Raw genomic sequence first — 12,680 nt, 5'->3', positions numbered from 1 at the left:
GAACATGTCAGCTTTTCTGACTTCACATAATCGATAGCTATCATTTCTTCATTTATGTACTGTCACAAAAGATTGTGTCTAAGGCGTATATGCCTCCTTTTACCATTGTACATCTTATTCTTTTTTAAAGATAACAAGATGTCAACATGGCTTCCCCCACATATCAAGTGGTACATTAGAACTCAACAACATGGAGTTCCTCATCTTTTTAAGAGATCTATTTTTCATTTCCGCTACCCCATTTGATTCCGGTTAGTAGGAGCGGTCGGTTCATGGATAACTCCATTTTCCTCACAAAACTTATCAAGATTAAAATACTCAAGTCCCTCTATTGGTTCTAAGTCTTTTAATCTTCTTGCCAAGTTGATTTTCAACTTTTGTTTTGTAAGATATAAATGTCTTTCCGGCCTCATCCTTTGATTTGAGCAAATATATCATGGTATATCTAGAATAATCATCTATGAAGATGATAACATAATTGTTTGCTCTCATTGACTCATATGACTTATAGTCACTTAAGTCACTATGAACCAATTCCAAGAGATCACTCTTTCTATCCATAATCTTGTGAGGCATTTTGGTTAACTTAGCCTCCACACAAGTTTTACACTTGTCCTTAGGAGATTCCACCTTATCGGCGATCATCCCTAACTTGCATAATTTGGTGATATATTTCACACTACTATGACACAAATCATAAGTATTGAACGAAACAACAAAGTAAACAGAATAAGTGCTAGAGTTCTCAATTACAACATTTGAAATACTAAGAACAAACAAACCCTCACTAAGGTATCCCTTTCCCACAAACACATTTTCATCATTTGAGCACATGGAATAGGAGGAAAACATTTTTTCATTTTTTCCCTTCTTGAACCTACAATCTTTTTTGAAATGGCCAACCTTTCCACAAACAAAACAAGCTAATTTCTTCTTCTTAGAAGACTCATCATAGTCTTGATGGTTTTTCCTCTTCTTGTTTTGCTTGTTGGTTTCCACCAAGTTTGCTTTTAAGCTTACTTCCCCAAGGTCTTTTTCACCCTTATCTTTGAACCGGTTCCTTTCTTCAATCTTGATCCTTCCAACCAATTGGTCTAAAGTCAATCCCGTCTTCTTATGTTTCATAGACATCTTGAAAGCATTCCATGAAGGTGGAAGTTTCTCAATCAAGGTACCGGTTACAAATTCTTCAGGTAAGATAATTTTCTCTTTTGCTAGCTTCCCAACTACAATTTGAAATAGATCAATTTGGGTTGATATGGTGTCACTATCTTTCATAGAAAAATTTAGAAAGCTAGCCACCAAGTATTTCTTTGAACCAACATCTTCAAAATATTACTTTTTAACCAAAGCATCCCAAATCGAATAAGTATATTCTAATGAACTATACACATGGTATAAGTCACCAGATAATGCATTTAAAATTCGATTCTTGTATTGGTAGTCCACTTGAATCCAAGCCACCCTTTTGCCCTCCTTAATATGATCATTACTTTTTTCTGGCATGGATTCAGTCAAGGCAAATGTCACCCCAATTTGGGCTAAGACAAACAACAACATTTGCCTCCATCGTTTGAAGTTTTGACCTCCAAACTAACCGATTTTGTCAAACTTAGTGGCAATCTTCATCTTACCCAAATCCGAGATAAGATCTGTCACTGTTGGAATTACATTAGTGGGGATTGAATCATGGGTAGCAAGGAATGGATATTTCATACCATCTATACCAACGAATGTGTCGTCACCTTGTTTGTCGACGTTACCTTCAACGGTATTGTTTGAAGGATCTCCTCCGTTGTTAATTCCATCAACAACTTCAATGTTGTTGTTTCCGTTTTTGTTGAAGTCGCCATCTCCAAGACGTGCCATTGGATCTTTCAGGATCAATTACCTTAAACTAGTTAGGGTAATTGTATTACAAATTCTACAAAATACAAAAAATGAAATTCCAACACAATTGAAAGATGAAGATCCTTAGCCGATCCGGAGAGCTTGAAATTGCAACCAAACGAACCATCGATCAATGAGGTTGAGTCACACATTGAGTGTTGTCTTTAAGGTAATTGATGCACCCTACTACCAAGGGTTCTTTGCATCACCACCTCCAAGATAAAGCAACCTCCAACTAGAAGATGAGGTAGTTCTTCTAGTCCCTTCAATGAGCCAAAAGCTAGAGCACAATACTTAGACAACTCAAGAAAGAAATGAACTTTGTAAAACAAATAATGTGATTGAGGAGTGTCACTATTGCCACATCACATGCAAGGAAGGGTTGGGTTTATATAGGCCCAAACCGCACCTTCTCACAAGGGGGAGAATCAATTCTCCACTAATGGAGAATCAATGGGCTTGTCCCTCCTCCACTAATGTGAATAAACCCCCTTGACCTAACCTCCCCACTACTTGGAGAAGTAAATCTCATATTCACTTCTTTGGAATGAATTGGATTTAATCCATTAAAAGACCTTAACCCCACTCATGGTAATGGCTATGAATGGTCATGAAGTTGAAATGAGAAATGAAGATCAAGAGTTAGAATTTGAGTAAATTCCACCATTTAAGTAAGCCCCACCTCATCACCATGACCAAGACCTTTAAGACCCATGACCAATGTCATGAAGAGCCTCATAACCAAGGTCATGAAAGGCCTCCTTTACTAATGGTGCCTCATTACCACCCTTACCTCATGGGTCCCACACACAAACAAAACAATTAAATAAAAGAAATGCAAAAACTAAATTTGAAACTTAATATATAGATAATATAGATTTTAATAAAAAACCTAACAATTAGTGTTGAGGATTTTAATTACCTTGGCATCCATATGGTAGTTAAGGGTTTCCTTGGTAACCTTTAGAACAGTTGCAGCTGTATCCAAGCTCGTTCTTGGACTTATGGCTCTCAGAATTTTTGCCACAAGCATAAGTGGTGTGGTTCTTTCTTGCTTCTTCACAAGACAAACCATTTGGCATCTCTATTGCCCAATCCAACACAACCAGGACTCGCGGGATACCTTTTTCGTTGATATCGTTGCTGAAATTCTTGAGATGGGACTCAGGGAAGTTATACCATTTCACGTCAACCACGAAGGCGTAGCCGCAGGGATTGAAACTCAAGGTCTTGCTGTGGTTGTAAATGCTTCCTATTGTTATGTTGAATCTCTTTAGGCTCTTTGGTATAGTTATCTGGCAACAAACGCTGTCTGGTCTGCAGAATCCTTGGGTAGAATCGCCCTTGTAACTGGATTCCATGCTGCACTGACTTTTGAAGTTTCCATTGTTGGTGATAAATCGAGCCCTGGTGTCACAACCCAGAACTGTGAATCTGTTGTCAGTGTCGGAGAAGCTCATGGGATACCTTGTCAAAGTGAGAAACTTACCGTTCCCATAAGCCAAGCTCGATGTGTTGAAACAATCCCGGCTTATGATGTTGAGGACTCGCATTTGGCCTTGTAATAGTGAAATGTCCACTTCACTTCAACATTTGCCTTCCCAAGGAACAGTTTTGGATGGTCGTAATGAGTGTCGCTGCAGGTTAGGAAAAAACCATATCTGTAACAACGTTCGTCTCCAAAACCAAAGGTGTATGGAACTGTGATATAGCACAATGATCAGAGCAGTTGGGTTTAGGCACTGGGAAAGTTAAGGTTGCCATAGCTGGCCAAAACAGGAAGAAGAACTTAAGCAACAGAAAAGCACCCATGGCTTAACGAAGATATGGGAACTACCTTCCTGATTTTATACAATTTTTGCATCGTTTCGAAAAAGGAATCGTTGACTTGGGGGCCAATCGTTGAGTTTTTTAAAGTTACTTATTAATAAAGCATTGTCACCTTGATGTTTTTATTTGTTTATATCCAACATATTTAAACACACAACCAATTTCTACTAAAAGGTTTTTAAACTTCACGTTATTTACCCACCCCAACCCCCCCCCTTTTTACCCCCTCCCCCTCGCTTTCCTTTTTCCCCCCCCCCCGCCCCCGCCCCCCCCCCTCTTCTTTTGCTCCCCCCCCTTTCTTTTTTTTTCTTTTCCTTCGTCGGTCCCGGCCCCTTTTTTGTTTCCCCCCCCGAATTCTCTACTTTTCACATTAGAAGTAAATGTTTTCTCACACTTTTTCTCCATAAATTAGGAGAAAGTCCGCTGGAGAACACCCTGAGCAGAGAAAAAAACTCTATTAATATATAATGCAGAGATGTGAATGGAGGATAAAATTCTACAAAAATACTTGGTTCCATTAAAAATTGGATAGGCAAGACAGGGCATGTTTCACTTGCATCAATTTTTAAGCAATTGTGTTCATTGTTCATACGTCTGCCACCCTGCTAGTGTGATTTCTCGTTCTTTACTGTATTGATGTGAACTTCCCTACAACTCTTTTCATTTTTAAGAGCAGTGTTGTTTGAGAAAAATTTACCTACAAAATTTTCTAAGCTTATGAGCCGAAATTGATCTGCCAATCCTAGGTTAGAATCCTATGAAGGAGAACAGTTGAGAAGTAAATTTCAAAATTAATTGAGAACTTCAACGTAACATAATTCTATAAGGGTTCCATTGTACAAGTACGTTGAGAACTCTAGAAACCAATATAGGAATTCACCATGGGACTTATAATCAGTGGCTCTTGGGACCGGAGGGGGCCATGGTCCTCCGATTTTTTGAAATTGTAAATATTCTTGTTTTTCTCCTTATTTCTCTATCTTTAATGTGAAATATCACTATTTGGTCCCCTCCAAAAGTTAAAAATAAAAATTTAAGATAAAGATGATGGGTACAAATGTCATTCATAATCTTTATCTAATGGTTATCATTAAATCTTTAGTTTTAAGGAATAAAAGGTTAAATTATAAATAAAAACTAACTTACGATCCATGAATTTCTCCTTATATATTTTTTCCTATTTTCATTTCTATTTATTCTCACACGTTTCACCAAATATTGAAGTAGTTAGCAAATTTTGGAATTTTTCTAAATCTTCTACACATTAGGTATTCACTCTCTCTTTCTCAAATTATTCTTTTCTCTCTCTCACACTCATGACTTTTCTATTAATTTACCTAATTTTTAATGTAGACTCCACATTAAAATATAATAATATATTTTGAGATGAAATCTACAGCGGGTCCCACATTGGCCCACATACATTTGCCCCCCCCCCCCCCCAATGTTCAAGGTAGAAGATAAAATTTAAATACCATTAGAAGAACCTATTTTCCTCGCTCAACACCAAACATCATGAAATTTTCAATCAGGAGGAAATGCATACGCTAATTGGTTTTTTTTTTTTTTCATTTCCATGGATCTACGATCACTTAAAAAAAATAAAACAGAAATAGCCATACGGAAAAGTGTGAATGCACGTAAAATGTACAAAACATCCAACCACTAGAAATAACAATGGAAAGTGCAATTAATGTCTTATGCTCATAAAATTTACAACACTCAAGTTGCATTATCAAGTAGATACTTAATTGGCCCAAAAGATATTTGTGTGGGTTAAGTTTTCTTCGATTTTCTTAAATTTCTTCACTATTTATTTTAATTCAAATTTGCAAAAAGTATTTACATACTTGAAGTAAAAAAATTTATAAAAATAAGAAAACATATCTAAAAAATAAGTTAAATAGATTATTTTATTGAACGAATAATAATTGTCGATTAGAAAGGGTTATTGTCATATCTGTATCTTATTAGTAATAAAATGAATTTAAATATTTATTAATAGATATTAATGCCAAAAGCAGATTTCAGTTAACATTTATATTCATAATTAAAAATTAAGAGTATAAATAGGGTATTATAAACTATAGACAAAAGGAAGAAATTAGGATTTACTATTCCGGAGGAATTAAAGGTGAACTTTTGATAGGGGAGTTTGAGTAGATTGAGTACTAGTATAGGCCGCAATAGAATTTTTTTTAAAAAGAACATGACACAAAAAAAAAAAACAATAATAAAAAATGTGAGATGAGAATTAAAAGAAAAATAAATAAATAAAAAATCTATATAAAAAGTTTCTTCTCACGTAGATCAGATTCTTTAGGCTCCTTAGAATCATCCAGGGCAGCAGCCCGGATGGCAACCGCCGTGTTTGCGAGCCCCCAATTATTTTTCCTTCGTGGACTAAATGACTTGGGAAGCTTAAAACCGGTTGACGAAGTAGTCAAGCAAACTCATCAAACTATTGCCTTACAAAAGAACAAATGATAAAACAGAAAATATATTGCCTTACAAAAGAACAAATGATAAAACAGAAAATATTTTGATGACGTACAAATCAAATAAAGAATTTCCTCCACACAAAAAACAGAAGATATTTTTTTCTACGAACCTCGTAATTTTTGGATGTGTGTGGCAGGAAAATGTGAAACTGCCTGTACAAATCATACCATCCCAAAACATTGAAGAAAAAAAAAAAAAAAATTCTAATCTGGTGCAATTGCTAGCAGTTTTGGGTGCGTACCACAATATACACCAAAACCATAGTGTGTAAAACTGTTCATGGTGCTTTTCTATCCTTTAAAACGTTCACCAAAACAAATAATGTTTACTAAATCAAAACTTCATAAGGTCCTGTTATGGGCAATTCATAATGAACCGTTTAGGTTGACTTGAGTTGAATTGGATCGACCAACCGTTGGTCGGACCATGAACGAGCCCAGGGACTGCGTTCAGAAACGTACACCTTCTAAGTTGCAACCAACATCTGTAAAATTAGGAATAAAAACTCTAACGAAGTCAGGAAGTTTGTGTTGCATTCAAAGTTCGGATCGAACTCTACATTTACAGCATGAAATAAACTCTTTCTCTCAACTGATAAGACTCTCTCGTACAAGTTGAAGAGCAATGATGGAGTTTAAGTTCTGTCACCGTACAACCAAGGTAACCTTTGCTAAGCTATAAATACCTATGTCCCCACCATAGTAAGGTAAGCATTCTGGAATAATCTTCTTAGGGAGTTTTTTTTTTCTTCCTAAACTCTACTTCTAGATGACTTGATCGTCGGAGGCGTTACTCGACCAGCCCGATCGAGCACTTTCTTGCAGGTACATTTTTTTGTGCGGTCAAATATGAATTTTTGCAACAACAGTTGGCGCTGTTTGTGGGAAGCTGATCAAAAAGCCATCATGCGTACAAGGTTTGGAAGGTTAATTGGAGATGATTCAAGTGAAAGCGAATATGAGATTAATAAAAGAGGATGCAACCAAAAGACTTAAAAAAGTTCCTCATAAGTTCTAACTCTATGTATGTATGCTGGTCTCTATTGGCAGACATGCTTTTAAGTCATAGCACCATATTTTTTTGGGTAGGTCTCACTCTGTTCATCGTTTGGTAATGGGTCCTACACCCCTCATGACATTCCATGGCTAGGGTTTAGGTCACTGCTCTCTCACATCACTATTGATCTAAAAATTAACGCATGTCAAGGTAAAGCCTAGCCAAATGCAAGTCTTCTACTTAGTTATATCAACTCAGGTCCAGATACATCCATTCCTCGCCCCGGGTGATCCTTTCCGGTATCTTTCCCAATAGAATCAGCATAGTCCCGAACTACGGACTCATCAACCCTATTGGTCATCCACAAATAATAGACGGGAAGCTCTCATGTCCTCTCAGGGGTTGGCTACCGGTCTTGAGTGCCCATGAGCCCAAGTCTACTATTTGCAACCCTACCAATAAATGGTCCCCACAATGTGAATCATGTTCTCTCACAGGTTGGTTACCGGTCTTGAGCGCCCACAAATCCCCATTGCTGCCACGGGTCGTTCGGTCTCAATACCCTTCCAAATCGGGTCTGATATAACAGGGGTATTCCTAGCCAAACACTATCACATCCACCTAGCCGGTATCCTATTTGACATACGTGTGATCCACAGCCCGAAGATCCAGTATCGAGGAAATCAACCTCCCACATTCACAATAATACAGTCAAGAACAAGACTAAATCAAGGTTATCAATATTATATAGAAGATCAAAGCAATGTAATGAAATAACATCAGAGTGCGGAAATGATACCAATATATATAATCAAAAGGTAGAGTGAGACGGAAAAGTTACTCCACGATTACAGCGGAAATGTAGCTCAAAAGTAAAAGAAGATTACAACCGATTCCAAAAGAAGGAAAGAAAGAAGTAATCAAACTAAACTAATGTTTCTTCTAACTTATAAAGCGTGTCCTCATAAACATAAAAAAAGGAAACTAAGCACGGCCGCTTCCACTCCAAGGTATGGCTAATTTTGGTATGCAACATGATCACTCGAGGGATCTTCACCGTAATCTTCATAACCGCTAGCACCGTAGGAGTAGTATGCTTCATCAGTTTGCACTTCTTCATACTGGCCGTCATAGTCATCAACACCTATAGAATAATCTAACAAAATGTATTTGCACGAAAGGAGTGACTTTGAAAGAACTCAGCAAGGCAAGTTATTTCATAATAACATAAATAACAGGATAGCAAAAACATAGCATGATGCAATATCATATGAAACAGACAATGCATGTATGAGTCTAACTCTATGTATGCTTGTGAAACCCGGCCCTAACCTTAACCCGGATACTCTTTGATTGTAGGTCTGAAGACCCGAAGTAGAAGTGAAAGTCAACTATGGGCCATATTGGTAGAAGATATAGTGTTCGACTCCGAACCTATGGAGATTGAAGATGATGCCCCATACTTGAAGACAGTGTTGGATATAGAGAAGAGACTGCACCTTGATGAAGAGAAGATTAGTTGATGACCTTAGAGCTTGGTGGGATATGATTTAAAGCCATTTTTCCATGCTAGGTATGTTATAGAATATGTGTTTAAAGTTTCGTTTGATTCCGAATAGTGGAAGACCCTCAAATCCCTATTTTTGGCCTTGCTCTCAGCCTGGGTCGAGTGCTTGGGTCGACTGGCCAATGCTACCCAGCCAATCGACCCAGAGTTGCTGAACTCGAATAGAATCTTCTGTTTTGAGAATCTTTCTATATATACCCCATGACTTCGTGATTTTAGTATCCCTAGCCTCCATAACACTTAGAGAACGAAGGGAAACCATCTCCAAGCCTCCAAGAGTGAAGAAGAAGACCTAATCTTGCAATCTTGCAAACTCTCTCTCTTGTTCTTCAATTAAAGGTTAGTAATCTATCTTTTATGTTAATGATTTATTCTTTCTATGATCACTCTCATCTCTGAACTGAGATTATGATGAAGATGCTGCAACCTTGTAGTCATATCTTTACAATCTCTTTTCATTCTCTTGTGCTAAGATCATCTCATTCATTCTTGACATGATTCTTATTATTTTCTTCTTAAACTATAATAATATTTCCTATTTTGATTCATTCTAGCATTATAGATGCTTCTCTATGATTATTCATACCTCTGATCTACTGTGTTCTTGTACTAGAATGAGATCTAATCATCTCTAGTTCATCTCTTTCATTCATAGCATGTTTCCAATGAAAACTATGATTTTTACCAAAATAGAAACTATGGTTCTAAATTAGTAAGTAATGTTTTAATGGTGATTTGATGTCTAAATTATGCTTTTTAGGCTTAGACTATTGTGTTAGACAATCCCTCCAAGTTTCGTCGCATTCCGGTTTGTGTAGCATAGGTTTCGGATCAAGATTCCCTTTTTATTTTCGGATTTGCTCTTGGGCAGATTGCCTGGGTCGACTGGCCAATGCTACCCAGCCAATCAACCCGCAACAGCAGAATCTGTTTTCTTCATCCGATTTGATTCGATTCATGCTTATTCTTTTAGGACTACTTCCTAATGATTGTGTGATGCTATTCTATGGTTTATTTGCTAACTTTGGATTCATCCTCTTGTCTGTCTGGAATATTCTCAGATCTATTTAAGGTAAGGAAAGTTGTTACCATATTAACATAGATTTGCATAGATTTAGTTTCTAATTTGGGAACTACTTAGATTTGCTACTGTTATGATAGTTTCTATTATGATATGAATGCTGCAAGTACATTAGGATCTTATTTCCTTATTTACTTTATGTATTGGATTATGTATGAATACTTACTCGTGTATGTTTTCTTATTTATTTAAGCTTGTCTTATTATATTCTTTCATATGATGAGATATTTGTCGTGGATGATATGACTGAATTATGATTGTGATTGCTTAGGTATGATTTGGGATTGGGGAATGTCCTTTTGACATTTCTGTCCTTGGACCTCATTGGGAGTAGTATGGGATATTTCCAATGTTGCCCTTTGACGCTTTCCCAGATTATTGGTTTTCATACCTAGGACTTGTCTAGCAGTGTTTGGCTAGGTTATACCCTTGTTATATCAAACCCGAATCGGAAGGGTATTGAGACCGAACGACCCGTGGTAGCAATGGGGATTCATGGGTGCTCAAGACCGGTGAGTTATATTCGTGAGGGGACATGAATCACATTGTGGGGACCATTTGTGGGTAGAGTTGCATATGGATAGACTTGGGCTCATGGGCGTTCAAGACCGGTAACCAACCCGTGAGAGGACATGAGAGCTTCCCGTTTACTATATGTGGATGACCTATAGGGTTGATGAGTCCGTATTTGAGAGAGTCGGATACGCTGACTCTAGTGTGAAGGGTACCGAAAAGGATCGCCAGGGGCGAGGAATGGACGTATCTGGATCTGAGTTGATATGACTTAGTAGAAGACTTGCATTGGGCTAGGCTTTACCTTGACATGCGCCAATATTTAGACCAAACGGTGATGTGAGAGAGAGGTGACTTAACCCCTAACCATGGATTGTCCAAGATGGATGAAGGACCCACTACCAACCGGCGTTGTGTGATGAGACCTACCCAAAGAAGTATGGTGCTATGACTTAAAGCATATCTGCCTATAGGGACCAGCATACATAGAGTTAGACTCATACATGCATTGTTGTCTCATATCATATCACTTATTGCTTTGTTTGTGATACTGTGTTATTTACGCTATTATGGAATAACTTGCCTTGCTGAGTTTCTTTTGAAATTCACTCCTGTTTGTACAATATCTTTTGTTAGACTATTCTACAGGTTTTGATGGCTATGAAGCGCAAGATGAAGAAGTGTACCATACGCAAAGTGTTGGCGATTAAGAAGATTAGTGTGAGGATCCGTCGAGTGGTCTCTCTTATTACCAGGATTAGCCCTACTGTGGAGTGGGTGCGTCTGAGCATCATCGATGAAGTCTACGTTTATGAGGACATCCTTTATAAAGTAGAAAAGACTCTAGTTTAGTTAGATTATATCTTTCTTTCCTGTCTTTAGAATCGGTTGTAATCCCATTTGATTTTTGAACTACATTCCGCTGTACTCGTGGAGTGAGATTCCGCCTCACTCTACTTTTGATTTATATATCTATTGGTATCTTTTTCGCACTCTGATGATTATCTCGTTACTTATCTATGTGATATGGAGAGTTTATGATCCGACCGGGTTCATACCTGGTCCGACCCTCGACTCAGGTCGAGATGGAGAGAACCGACTCGCTCCCGAGCGAACCGGATCTAGAAGATGGCTTGCTGAAGAAGAAAGCTTATTCGGCAGCAAGCGTGCCCTAATCCTACCTATGGATTAGGGTAATCACCCTAATGATGGCAGACTCGAATTGACGGCTGTGGATAATCATTATTGAATGGATAAACATCGTATAACCTAAAGGTTATCTCAGGAGTCCTCTACTAGCCAAAACAAGTAGAAGTTTATTGCTCAACGGATCTCACTGATAAGATCCAGCGACTACCCGAAGAAGGCTCAAGTGCATCCAACGAAGGAGATTCGAAGGTACACTCTATATAAACCTCACTACCATACAAGGTGAGGGGATCGAAAAAAGAATACTATCTGAGACTTAGGTTCAGATACATACTGATAGACCTAAACTATCAGCGATCTGCTATCTAGATCACCTTTCCCGATTCTTCATTCCTTAGCTCTGCGCTTCCGGCGAGCCGTTTGTGATTAAGTTCATCAACTGACTTAGCCTTCGGAGGTGGACTCCCGACCCCAGCGGTCGGGCCACATCTGACGCTTTCGTTTTGCAGGACATCACCTGGAGATCCAAGGGCTGAGCAGATTTTGGACGCATCAATTGGCACCGTCTGTGGGAAACGACTTGAAAAGCCATGGTGACTAGATCAGCAGCCGCAGCAGCCGCTGCACAACGCAATTCCGGTGTTCAAATCCCAGGAGTGAATAATCCAGATATTCCCCAGGAAAGCCAAAATCCTATCGAGGTGGATGGTGGCCAGGGAGGACGTAATCTCCCTCCTGATACAATCCAAGATCAATTGGATCAGGTAAAGATTCAACTCTTGGAAGTGAGCCAAGCACTCCGCATGCTCACCAGACGAGTGGTTTTACCACAACAGCTTGATCAGCGCGATTCAGGGAGACGTGCATTGCCACGTGACCAGAGACTGGCTGAAGACCGGAATTTTGATCAGAATTTCCGTGAAGGAGACCGAGGACTTCGGAGGATCGATGATCAACCGAGGCGAGACGATCGGTTCGACAGACCGCAAGAGAGTACAACTGATTCAAACACAAGGTTGGATACGGGGGTAAGAACTCACTCACCCACCGTCGAAGAACCGTTTGTGATGATCGAGCGATTCGTGGACGAGAGGAATGCTCGGGAAGGACGGGCTGTTCGTGATGATCGAGTAGCACGGGATGATCGTGTTA

General features: G+C 38.6%; 1 pseudogene; it reads right to left on the bottom strand.

Moving 5' to 3' along the window:
- The window catches only part of LOC148999497 (wall-associated receptor kinase 2-like), a 38,717-nt pseudogene extending 35,015 nt beyond the window's left edge, over positions 1-3,702 (bottom strand).
- Positions 3,703-12,680: the final 8,978 nt, after the last annotated feature.

Source organism: Hakea prostrata, chromosome 11 (genome assembly GCF_041222555.1).
Source record: "Hakea prostrata isolate BN-2017 chromosome 11, UWA_Hpros_2, whole genome shotgun sequence".
Classification (NCBI taxonomy): Eukaryota; Viridiplantae; Streptophyta; class Magnoliopsida; order Proteales; family Proteaceae; genus Hakea; species Hakea prostrata.
Note: the sequence above shows the minus strand (reverse complement) of the source record. Positions and strands in the feature narration are given on the sequence as shown.